Genomic DNA, 12,880 nt, shown 5'->3' on the forward strand with positions numbered 1-12,880 from the left:
AACCACCCTAACTGAAACTGAAACCGAAACCCAAACCCAAAGAAAACCAAGCAAGGAAGCAAACAAACAAACAAACAAAGAAACACAGAAGAAGCTTACTCTGGCAAGTAGACTCTTCTTCTCCAGCATGCTCACCACGAGTTTGTCCTCTCACAGTTTCCTTCAGCCTTCATCGCCCTATCTTATTCACACAGTCTCCATCCTTCCCATGTGGTCTCTCTCACCCCCCGCCTCCCCACAGCCACCTCTTGCCCTTGGCTCCATTCTGCCATCAGTCGGCTCAGACTCGGGACACACATCCCGTTTCCAGGCCTACTCCAGCAGCCCTGAGCCTCGAGCCACAATCACGCCAAAGCCTGGACACCTTGGCAGCTGACTTCTGGGCGTCCCGCATTCATTCGCTCCCCACATGGGAAAAACACACACCAACTATTCAGGAGTGACATGGATGACCAGTGTTCAATTACCCCTTCACCCTCCAATCAAGTTTTCTTCATGCCTTAATCTTAAGTATCCCCTCGCTCCACTTTTCAACGGATTACACTTTTGTCCCCACTCACACCCCTGCACCCCTCCCAGGAAATCCTCTTGCTCTTCTGAAGACAGTGGACACACGAGTCATACCTAAAAACCCACCACCCAGGAAACTGTTTCGAACAAACAGTGTTTCCGCGAATTCCATCCACATCTCTCCCTGTTCCATTCTTTGCCCTTTCATTCCTTCCCAGCATCCTACACGTGGCAGATGTTTGTTGAAGCCCATGCCAAGTACCGAGTACCGGGCCCTAGCATCGCCCAAAGACCATGTCCGGCCGACTCACCTGCCCGTTGGCTCCAAGCCAGGCCGCTCACCCGCCCTCTCCTCTCCTCAAACCCACCCATTCCCTCCCGGTTGTCCGCTAATGTCCCACAGTGGGCTCCACACTTTGTCTGCTGCGACCGTGCCGAGTGCGGCTTCTTCTCTTCCCTCACACCCGATGCCTACCTCAACTGCTGCCTGGCAGGTCCCAGACCGGCGAGCAACCTGGGGATGTGCATTCTCAGAAGGGTTGGGGGCGGGGCCCGAGGGGGCTGGGAAGGGCCTGGAGGGGCCGAAAGGCTGCGGGGGGTCGAAGGGTGCTCCTCCTGGTTGCTTCCCATATCTGGCAGGCGTCGCCTAAAGAGGCCTGAAAACGAAGGAAACGGGCACCTGAGCAGGTAGAGGGAAGAGGAAAGGCACAGAAGAATAGGAAGGACCTGTCCCACATCAGTGCCACCCGTGGTTACGCCCAGGTACCAGGCCTTCAGGATCAGCGAGTTGAGGCGCCTGAGAGAAGCCTAGGCTCGCGGCTGTTCCTCAAGCCTTCTCAGGGCTTCCGGCTTGGCCCGAGGCTCTACTTCCTGCCTTGCCACAAAGGCCAATGAGCTTCCAGTGTTCGTCCGTCCGGCAGAATGGCGGCCCCTAGTGGCCGCTCGGAGACCCGCTGCTGCACTCACGCTGTGGTGGTGCTGGTTACTGCTGCTCACTTCAGGAGGGCCACCTTTACCACAGGAGGGACGAATTGAGCTTTGCACCCTCTGGTCACGGGCCCGCAAACTGCCTCCGTTTGAGTGCGAAACAACGTGGGGGTGTGGGTGCATACAGCTTCAGTAGATCGGGTCGCCGAGCTGCTCTAATTTGTCTCTTCGAACTCCAGCGTGAGATTTCGGCATGGGCCACCATCTGTCCTCACATCGTCTTTTCTCACTCTGAGGCCATCTTAAAACCCCAGAGAATACTTGCCGATGTCTGGCAAGGGCTTCAACTTGTTGGAGTCTACATCTAACCTTTTTGTTTTCTGTTCCAGGAATAAATCCCTCCATATTTCTGCTAGCCGCATACTCCCTGCCTCCTCTGTCTTTATTGTGTAAGTAAAAAAAAATTTTTTTACTCCGTAGTGTCAGCTAGGAAACATTCCCTCAGACAACATGTGACTTCCCGGCCCCTTCTTTTGTCCTTCTACCTATATGTGAGAATCTGCATGCTAACTCTTCTGAATTCACTTCTGTTTACCATGCTGCCGTCAAACTTAGAGATCCACCTCCCTCTGCTTTTCAAGTGAGCCCAGGCATTAGTGACCCTTGACACCAGGACGCCTTCCTTCTCTAGTCAGCAGGTACTGTAATTTAGAATGCTGAACAGAGCTCTCAGCAAGCAAGGGGGTTCAAAACATTTGCGCCACAAAAACGGCGGCAATCCAGGGAGCCACCACCAGGGGGCGCAAATCTCAGTATTCTTCTCGCGGAAGACACTGGATGCTAGGTCACCTAGAGGTCAGCAAGGGTCACAGAGCAGCCACAAGGTGGCTGGGAAGGATGTGTGAGGGGAGTAAATTTGGAAGCTCATTGGTCCAGAAGAGGGTGCTGCAAGGAGAGAGAGAGAGAGAGAGAGAGGGAGGGAGGGAGGGAGGGAGGGAGAGAGAGAGAGAGAGAGAGAGAGAGAGAGAGAGAGAGAGAGAGAGAGAGAGAGAGAGAGAGAGACGGAGAAAGCAGCTCTGGCAGCTCACTGGCAGGAGCCTCAGCTGGCAGGGGAAGGAGCTGCATCTTCCCTCAGAAGCCCACTGCTTCATCCTGATTGGCTGGACTCTGGGGTGACTAGAGGCTGGCTTCAAGAAAAAGAAACTAGGTTCCAAGTCCTCTTATCCCTGCCCCCTTCATCTGGGCTCTCCCAATCTTTCAGCATTCTGCCTCCTCTGGCAAGTCTAAAGGGGCGAGGCCAGAGAGGCAGACGCTGCCATGATGTAGCCTGCCCCCTGACTGAGCCCTTTCGCGAGGGTTCCCAGCTTCAGCACCCCAGGGGGAAGCTTCTGCTACTTATGTCTCAGGTGGGGCAGGGAGGGATGACTGAGTTTCCAGAGGAGAATCTCTGCTCTTGAACTGGTAGAGCGTGACATGCACAAGAAGGGCCAATCAAAGCGTGGAAGAAGCTGAGCTCAGGTGCCATTGGTGCGCTGAGGAGGAGCATTTGGAGGTTGGCCAAAGGCTGTATATAGCAGAAGGCATGGGTTTTCATGACAGCAGAGAGTGTATTGTTTTGACTTCATTTTTATTTCTTGTTCAATGGGGTTTTGCCTACCTGTCTCTGTGTGTGTGCGGGGGGTGGGGGGGTGTCAGAAACCCTGGAGCTGGAGTTACAGAGGCTTGTGAGCTGCCATGTGGGTGCTGGGATTGAAAATGCATCGACTGGGAGAGCACCCAGTGCTCTTAAGCTCTGAGCAAAGTCTACAGCCCACAGTGATAGTATTTTGTACTGAGAAAAACAACCTGCAGAGGAACTATCTCCTGCTTGCACAGGGAATAGTGTTTCATTCTGGTCTAAAAAATATTTTTTTGTTGCAGCAGAAAATGCATCGACTGGGAGAGCACCCAGTGCTCTTAAGCTCTGAGCAAAGTCTACAGCCCACAGTGATAGTATTTTGTACTGAGAAAAACAACCTGCGGAGGAACTATCTCCTGGCTGGCACAGGGCGTAGTGTTTCATTCTGGTCGAAAAAGTTGAAGAGGGATGTGTTCTGTTTCGTACTGGACTTCTGACTTCAACTGATATAGGAGACTGACCAGAGCAATAAAGAATGTCAGTCTAACTTGCTCCCTGAGAAACTGTAGTTTACTTGACAGCATAACATCCATGGACTCAGAACCAATCAGAGGTCAAGTGCATTTCAAACTCTTTGATCCCAAGAAATGGCAGAGTTGTGCCTTCCTCTCATGAGTGCCCTACCTATAGGAGAGAGGTCAGGCCTCCTGTAGGTGTGCCTAACACGAGCCCTTCCATTCCCTACTCTAGGGAATCTGCTGGGGCCTTGACTGCTGTGAATTCGTGGAAGAAGTGTAGGCTACACAGAGACAGAGGCACCGTCCTTGAGGCCAGAGAGAGAGACTATGGCTGAAGACCCCAAATCTCCTCTGAACGCTGAAGAGAGTTCCACCACATCAGATGTTGTGGGTCAGTGTGTCTGGCTAGGGGTTTGGTGTCACTTTGGGTGCAGTAATCCTAAGTGTTTCTGTCACCAGTCATGCCATCGATTAGAAATGTGGCCTTAGGCAATTCTTCTCAGGACCTGAATCTGTCCAGGTATAAGATGCCCATTCTGTGTCACGCGTCCCACGTTCACATAAAACGGAGACTTTGTGGAGGGGGTACGGTAAAGATTGGCAGGGGCAGGAGTCCTCAAATGGAGTGGGTGCTTTCAGGAGACTACGGTGGGAAGGGATGCTCACACCATCTCTGCATGGTCTCTTCCAGATGAGCAACAGGATCTTCATTACCAGCCTGAAGTCCTGCCTCACACAGTTCCCCCAGAGGTAAGGAAAATGTGCAGGTCCAGAGAGAGTCCACGCCAGCAGTCACCATCCGTACCGTTTCAACTGGGTCCTAAAGCCTTTGTCTCTAGACAAATTCCTGTGTTGGGAAAGTCACTTCCCTTTGGGTCTTAGTATGTCCTGACCTAAAAGGAAAACCTAAAGCGTGGTATTGTTCGGTCATCAAGTTTTGGAAAGCTCTGTAATTCTTTATGCATATCTCCGGTTTTGGAAACATTCCTATCCCTTCTCTCTGGAGTGTCCGACCTGATATTGAACAAGGATGTGTGCTCTTGCAGGAAATCATCCAAGGGCCACTGCTCCACTGCCCCCCAGCCTTTTCACCTATGATCTTCAGTCATCGAATGCCCATTCCTTTCTCATGTGATCCTTGGCATCCCATGTTTATTCCCTGTCTGTGAGTACAACAAAGCCCACAGGGCCAGCTCTGGCTTACTGTCCTGTGTGAGAAATCACGTTATTAGTACGATAAGGTTAGGAGAGAAAGAAGGAAGACCATGTGGGTGGCAGAGGACACAGAGCAAGAGGAGAAAGAAGGAAGGAAGGGAAGGAAGTAGGGAGGAAGGAAACAAGGAAGGAAGTAGAGAAGAAAGAAGGAAGGAAAAAAATGACAGGGGAATAGCAGAGCAACGTTGCAGCCAGACTTGCAAAGACACAGACCTCTGGGCTTTCCTATATTCTGTATGGCATACTTGGAAAAGTATCACTGTGAGCTTTTCCCTCAGTGCAGGCGGTTGCGGAGACTAGTCTGCACAGCAGCATTAAGGAGGACAGGCACAATGCGCACAGCACACAGCTGGCTCCCAGTGCGCTGAGACTATTCCTGCACACAGAGTGAGTGGGCATGGGAGGAGGCTCTGCAGAAATCTGGAGGCATAACTGGACCTGCCAGAGAGGCCCCGGGGAGTGTTGCAGGCCAACAGAGAACGTGTCCCGTCAGGAAGAGCATGGGCCAAGTGGAGGCCAGAGCCGGTCTCTGAGAGGACCACGGTCCCATCTTCCCTGCTGCTTTCCAGATTAGAACAGTTCTTGGTCACCTTTCTGTACCCGGGGAGGAAAGAGTTCAGAAAAGGTGGTTCCTAGAGAAGTGATGTGGAAGGCGACTCTGAGAAGCAGTGATACAGAAATCAGAACAATTCCAGTCCTACCACAGTGGTGTCATTGGTCCTGCTATCCTCAGATATTCCCCTCCCCCAGGCTGACCTTGCAGAGCACCCAGCTCTCCCTGTGAGCTTGCAGGGGTTGTCAGCAGTGCCTTTAGTGTCCATGTTTCCTCTCCTCACGTTGTCAGGTTGTCTTCTGTGGTCATGCATCCCTGCGGCTGCATTGCCCGGTCAGTACGGCCAGCACAGCTCCTGGTAAATGACTGGGGGTGATGTCCTGGGAGAGCGTGGGCTTTGGGAAGCGCTAGAGCTGGGTGTTTGGTGGGACGGAATGATGGCTGAAGGGTCCACTGTCATCAAGGATGGAGGTATGGTTTGTCATAATTCCTTCTCTCACAACCCCTTTCTGCAGGTCCCCACCATCAGTTCCCAGGACTCTCAAAGTACCAACGTGGGAAGAGACAGCACACCCCAGATCAATGACATCTCCAACCAGAACCCTGCGAACCCTGCAGTCCACTCTAGGGCCCCAGACATCTCGAACCAGGGCAGCTTTTCTGCTGAGGTAGACAGGCAGAGGGTCATGGATGCTGCCGAGGCTCTCCTGATTCTGCACAACTCCCCTCCAGCGTGGCAAGAGACTTGCAGGACAGCAGGTTGGTGGCTGCTTGGATGAGGGGCATGGAGTGGATAGACTGGGAAAACTGGAGGGCTTATGCTGAGAGAGAGGTAGCTAGAGCTGGTGGTTTCCTGCACGTGTCGGCCAGGGACGCCTACTACTCAATGGGACTGAGAAAGTGGACCCCAGTGTCTGCTTAGGTCTTCACCTATCTAGTGTTTTGCTCAATAGCAGAGGGCCAGTGCCCAGAAGTCAAGAAAACTGTGAGGTGCTAAAGGTGGGAAAGTCTTGCAGGAGGGCAGTGGAAGGAAAAGAACTAGGAGAGATGTCTCCCAGTCAGCAGCTGTGTCTCAGTCCACAGCAGCCTGACAAGGCCTAGCAGCATATGCACGGGGCATAGGTGTCTGTGATGTGGGGAGATTGTCATCCCAATTCAGGATATTTTCCTTGTGCACATGGAACATGGATACCTTCCCAGACTGAATTTTGTCAGCAAACCTCAGAGTTCTATCCAGGAAGGGTTCTGTGAGTTCAGAGGAGAATTTCAGAGCCAGGGAAGCTTGAAAACAAGGCTGCTGGGTAAAAACAGTCAATTAACAGCCCAGTGTGAGTGGGAATCCACTCTTTGTGGGTATCCTTGAAGAAAGATGCTAAATGAGGTTGGGGTGCTTTAATCTCACAGGGATCTATCTGGGTGGGCAGTGTAAGCTCACCCAGTAACTCTGTGGCCGGGGATAAAGGAATGCCAGGTTCCTCTCTGAGTACCTGGGGTTGACCAAATGGGAACTAGGGCAGGGAATGATGGTGGAGCCAGTGCTAGAGAGAAGGCATTCACCTAGGAACAGGTCTGTTGGTTCATCGCAGTGAGCCTCTTACACTTCTGGCACACAATGTTATGACTAGAGAGCCAGGCTGTCACATATTTGTGATCTGACTTTGCCTTTGCCTTTCTGTCTGCAGTTCCTGATGGAGAGTGAAGGCTGCAGCTGTCCCACCTCTCTGTGTCACCTCAGCATACACACTCTGCTTTGGTGACTGGCAAGGGGACATCTGCCTTGCACCCAACACTTGCCTTAAGGAAGCCAAAGTGGCAACCCCACCGTTTGATATATATTTTCCTGTTCACAATGGGTCTGTTTTCCTTAACCCTTTAGTTGTTTTGTGGACATTCAACCCCTCAGTGTCAGGTAGCAAAATGGCTTAAATATGACTGGACGTTTTGACCCTGCCATCCTGTTTGTCCTTAGGAAGGCTTGGCTCTTTCATTGTGTCTTTAGAGCTTCACTGTGCAACATATGAGGAACTGTCTGTTCACAACGTTCTCAGCCTATTACAGCTACATTCCCCCTTTGACCCTAGGGCCTAGCCTTCTGGCACTACGGTATCAAGAATCACATTTTAGTAGTTGGGCTGCATGTACCACTATGATATTACTTACAGGGAGACTAACCTTTTACATTTCACTGGTCCACACTACCACACTCAAAGATTGCCTCTATACTGTGAAAAGCATAACCCTATTGACCATGTCATTGAAGTAATCTAGCGCCATGGTTTTGCAACCATGTGCTCACACCCAATGCAACTGTGTCCTCTCGGGGGACAATTTTCCTGTATAGAGACAGAACACTAGACACGAAGAAGGGGGCAAGTCTCCATTCTGATCAAACACCATTTATTGAAAATTTTCACAGAGTTTATATAGGCACAGAGGCATGTGTATTTGCGTAAGCAAGGGTTGCTGTGGATACCTAACTCTGGAATGCTCCAGCAGGGGTCTACCTTTACAGCTGCTATAATTGCAGGAGAGAGATTCCAGGTAAGTCTTGAAGCATCTGGTTAGTCAGGAAAAGGCTCCCGGAACTGCTGCTCGCAGGCAGCTGGCCTTTAATCTGATCTTATCAGTCGCCTTTCGGGAAAAGGAGTAGCTCGGGGGTCTAGAATGACCAGCCCCCACAATAAACCACAACAGGTGTCTAATTGCCGACCTATGACAAGGTCAGCTGGTTTCGGGTGAATGGCAGACTGCTGGAGAAATAGGAACCTAGGCTCTGGCAAGGTGGCCATGTAGCCTGTCCCCTACACTATAGGTTTCTACATCGATTGTAATAGGAACTGAACAAGTGTAGTCACAACCAAAAGTTTAACCCACGGAAATACCGCTGTACAACAAGTGTCCTTATAAATACTTATCTGACACTAAGATCATTTTGTCTAATTTGGTTTTGAGGCCATGGCATGTAACCACATTGCTTCCAACTGTCAGCCAAAATCTGTTTCATGATCCTTGAATTGACTACCAAAACCAAAACCCACTACTGCCCCATCTACCCCAAAAGAATAAAACAAGGGAACAGAAAATGGTTAAGTCACGATATGGCAATGCAGTGCCTATTCAACTCTGCACTCGTGAACACAAACATCCCGAATTTGCAGAATTCTCTTTTGCTGGAAACATCTTGCATAAGATAAAAAAATCTCTCATCTGGGTAAGAATTGAGACAGGTTCTGACCTCCTAAGTACATTTCCATACTGGGTCAACCTCCACATAACAGGAGAAATCTAAAACCCTGACATCCATGGGAGCCAGGGCTGACCAGGAAACTATTCAGAGGGTAGGTGGGAAAATTTTAAATTAGGAGCCACCTAATTAGAAGAAAATCATATCCGGATGTGGCCCCATACTTTTCTGCACCTAAGGTGCTCAGGCAAAATAGAGATAACTGAATCCAAATAAAGAGGAAGACTGTGACAGAACACACGATGGATAGCCCATCACAGTCCGGCATCTGATGGCCAGCATCATCAAACCATAGCAAACCACATGATTCTCAGGTCTTCTAGAATCCAAAGAACCCCGGCTTCACTTGTGGTCACACAGCTTCACCACACCATGGCCTTGTGGTAGCCATGCAGTCAGATCATGTTGGTTGGAACTGTGTTGCAAAGTTGTGGTCCAGAGAAGCCCGCAGTGTAACTTGGCAGGGGTACAAGTGCCAAATCTCTGCCACACTGCCTGGCTGTGTGGAAGAAGAGTGAACCAGCAAGCCAGAGATGGACATGGGTGCTGTGTGGTGTGCCCCCAGTCCTTCTGCGTGCTGGCAGTCCCATTGAGATGCTCCTCTAAGATGGCCTGCCATGGTCGTGTCCAGGCTGCACTAGAGACCCTGGGAGAAGAGACAGTGACCACCAGTCACAAGGTTCTTGCCCAAATCTAATGTTCTACCATCAGTCTTCTACTTCTGTTCTGGAGAAATGAAGAGTCAGTCATGCTTACTGTGCAGAAGTCAAGATCACCTGAGGGTTACCGTGCTGAGTGCTTTCCCATGATACTTATCTCCTCCTTAGTGCTTGACTCTTTTTGTTTGTTTGTGTGTTTGTTTTTCAAGACAGATTTGTGTGTGTGTGTGTGTGTGTGTGTGTGTGTGTAGCCCTGTCTGTCCTGGACTCTCTTTATAGCCCAGCCTGGCATCAAACTCACAGAGATCCACCTTTCTGTGTCTCCAATTGCTTGGGTGTGTTTTTGACATGTGTGGTTTACAACAATGGCATCTTCTCCTGCTTTTCTTTTCATCTCCAAAGCTGCGAGGCCCTTGTATAATCGCTCTGGGTCAGGAGAAAGAAGTAGGGAAATTGATCAAGAGTGGGCTGATGTGAAGGGAGGCTTTGTGTCCTTTGCCTGTGCCCATTGTTGCTTGCAAGCTTAACTGTGGGGAAAGCAGCACCCGCATTCTACTAGAGGTTGCCACCTGAGCTCTGTCTACCCAGGGTCCTGTACATAAGCCCAATTAAATGTCTGTATTTACAAAGGAAGACCCAACTTCAAGTATTCTTTTTGGTATCAGAAAACAGACAAAGGTAGAAACTGGCAGGGGACATTGTGGCTGCAACGGTATTTCAAAATGCAGAGGTGGTTCTGGAGGCCAGCAATGGTTAGAGGCTGCCATAGTTTTCCTTTCAACTTGATTGCTCTGTATCTTTGAGTACAGGGATAATCATCCAGATTTCTGACAACGTTCACACTAGAAGAGAAAATTTCCAGACCATGTGTTCTATGAGAGATAATATTAGATATGTATGTGTAACAGTGGCCAGACCCTAACAAGAAAAACACCTAAATGGAAAACAGACCAAATTCATGAGTAGTCTTCATTAACAAAATAATAAACAAGCAAAAAAAGAAAAAAGAAAAAAAACCCACAAGTGACAAATGTTAATTCGTAAAGGAAAGTTCAACATCGCAGTGTGTGATGCTGGGTTTTCTAGAGGAACAGGACTGAGTGGATCTCGGTGTGTGTGTGTGTGTGTGTGTGTGTGTGTGTGTGTGTGTGTGTGTGTGTGTGTGTGTGTGTTTGTGTGTGTGTTTTGCAACAACATGGATACATTAGCTTGTCTGAAGCTTGGTATCTGTCACCCATCAGCTCCACTAAGATTCTGAAGGCCTGGATATGTCTTTTGGCACCTTGTATTCACTACCTACTGTTAGGCTGCCAGCTACAGAGCTGATTCCACAGCACCTTAGAGAATGTGGGAGCACTGTGGCAAGAGCCTGGAGGTCACCTAGATAGGAGAAAACCTTGGTCAAGGTATGGGGAAGGCTTGCTTTGAACTGGATACCAAGAATGTGGCATAAACCAGTTCTATAGCACGAGTACTCTTTGGCCTACTCAGCGTGTTGTTTGTCTACATTTCTGGTAAAAATTAATGTAATCCTGAAGGATTTGAAGCCAACAAGGAAGAGTGGTTTTGTAAGGTTTATTTTAGGGTGTGGTCATGAACATATACCTGGGAGTTTAGGTACAGCTTCTTGCTGTGTGTGCATATGTGTGTGTGTGTGTGTGTGTGTGTGTGTGTGTGTGTGTGTGTGTGTTTCTGCTAGTGTATGTATGTGTGTGTGTTTGTATGTGTGTGTCTGAGCACTCATGAAGGCGTGCAAAATGTCCATATCTGTTTCTTTCTCAGACTGTATCCACATTTGTCTATAAGACATGGTTTCCTCACTGGCCACCAACTGTCCGAGCATACTAGGCCAGCAGGTCTATGAATGACAGAGAGTCACCACTCTCAATTTCTGCCACTCTGGAGTTATAAGCAGACAAAACCATTTGTACCAGGCCTTTAGCATGGAGTGTGGGAATGGCCTCGCATCCTCATGCATGTAAGTCAAAAGACTTCCTTAGCCTTCTGCCCTCTCTCTCTCTCTCTCTCTGTCTCTGAGTGTCTGTCTGTCTGTCTGTCTGTCTGTCTCTCTCTCTCTCTCACACACACACACACACACACACACACACACACACACACACAAACACACACACATGCTTCTCATAAGAATTTAGACATATTTTTTAACTTAGCAAAAAAGGTATGAGATGTCACTATGGCATTTTTGAACAAATTATAGTGTAGTCGATGCCTTTCCTTCTTATTCTCACCCACAGGACTGTGCATGACCTATACTTGTAACCTTACCACTTCAGCCTCTCTTTTCTATTTATCCTTCCTTCCTTCCTTCCTTCCTTCCTTCCTTCATTCACTTTACATCCTGTGTGCAGCACCCTCCTCCTCCTCTCTTCCCAGTGTCCCGGCCCCAACCAAAACCACCCCGATTCTCCCTCCTTTTCTCAGATAAAGGGAAGGTCCCCCCGTGGGCACCTATCTGTCCTGGCACACTAAGTCGCTGAAGGGCTAGGTGATCCCTCTCCCACTGAACCCAGACAAAACAGACCAGTAGCAGAATGGGATCCAAAGGGAGGTATCAGAGTCAGTGGCAAGCCCATCCCCACCACGCTCCAGTTGTTGCAGGACCAAAATGAAGATCAAACTGTTCATCTGCTACATGTGTGCAGAGGGCCATGATTAGTCCCTGCATGCTCTTTGGTTGCTGGTTCAGTCACTCTGAGCCCCTATGGGAACAGTTTAGTTGACTCTGTAGATCTTCTTGTGCTGTTCTTGACCACTCTGGCTCCCTCAGTCCTTCCCCCAGCTCTTCCATAGGACTCTAAAGTTTGGGTCTCTGCGTCTGCTTCCACGTGGAGATGGCTGAAGGCCCTCAGAGAACAGCTATGCTAGGCTCCTCTGTGTAATCACAGAGGAATAACACTCATAGTCTCAGGGATTGGTTCTCTGCCATGGTGTGGTTCTCAAGTAGGGCCAGGCATTGGTTGTCCATCCCCTCAATCATTCCCACAGCTGTAGGCGGGACAAATCTCTCGTCAATGGTTCTGTGGGTCTTTGATGTCCTTATCCCTCCCCTGGAAATCCTACCAGGCTATAGGAGGAGGCCAATCTGGCTCCATATCCCCAGCAGGAAGGAATCTCAGGAGGACGGCCTCAATAGACTTCCTGGAGCCCCCCTATCCCAAGTCTCTGGCACAACCAAAGGATGCCCCCTACCTCTGATTTTTGTTCTCTCGAGGAGCCCTCTGTGCCCGCCCCGGCTCTCCCTACTCCTAGTCTCCCCCCTGGTCCCATTCCCATGCCCTCTTCTACTCAGTTCCCTCCCTCCGTTCTCGTCCAGCGCCTACTTTATTTCCCCAACTGAGTAAGATTCAAGCATCTTCCCTTGAGCCCTCCGTATTACTTAGAATTCTTTGGGTCTGTAGATTGTAGCCACGTTATCCTGTTTTTTATAGCCAATGTCTCTCAGGTGATCTTTTGTCGTTCCATCTATTTGCATGTAAATAGCATGATGTTTTTTAACAGGTGAGTAGTATTTCATTGTACGAATGTCCCATACTTTCTTTATCCATCCTTCAGCTGAGAGACAGTTAGGTTGTTTCCTATTCTGACTATTACAAATAAATCTGCATGTAAAGCATA

At 49.4% G+C, this 12,880-nt stretch overlaps 1 long non-coding RNA gene across 1 annotated transcript; it reads left to right on the forward strand.

The window, feature by feature from the left end:
* Positions 1-3,953: 3,953 nt before the first annotated feature.
* LOC311601714 lies at positions 3,954-5,676 on the forward strand. Its single transcript, XR_014780637.1, has 4 exons — positions 3,954-3,964; positions 4,265-4,323; positions 4,620-4,738; positions 5,633-5,676. It is a non-coding gene; the product is annotated as an uncharacterized lncRNA (long non-coding RNA).
* The last annotated feature ends 7,204 nt before the right edge of the window (positions 5,677-12,880 follow it).

This window comes from Acomys minous (assembly GCF_964271855.1).
Source record: "Acomys minous genome assembly, chromosome: 7".
Lineage (NCBI taxonomy): Eukaryota > Metazoa > Chordata > Mammalia > Rodentia > Muridae > Acomys > Acomys minous.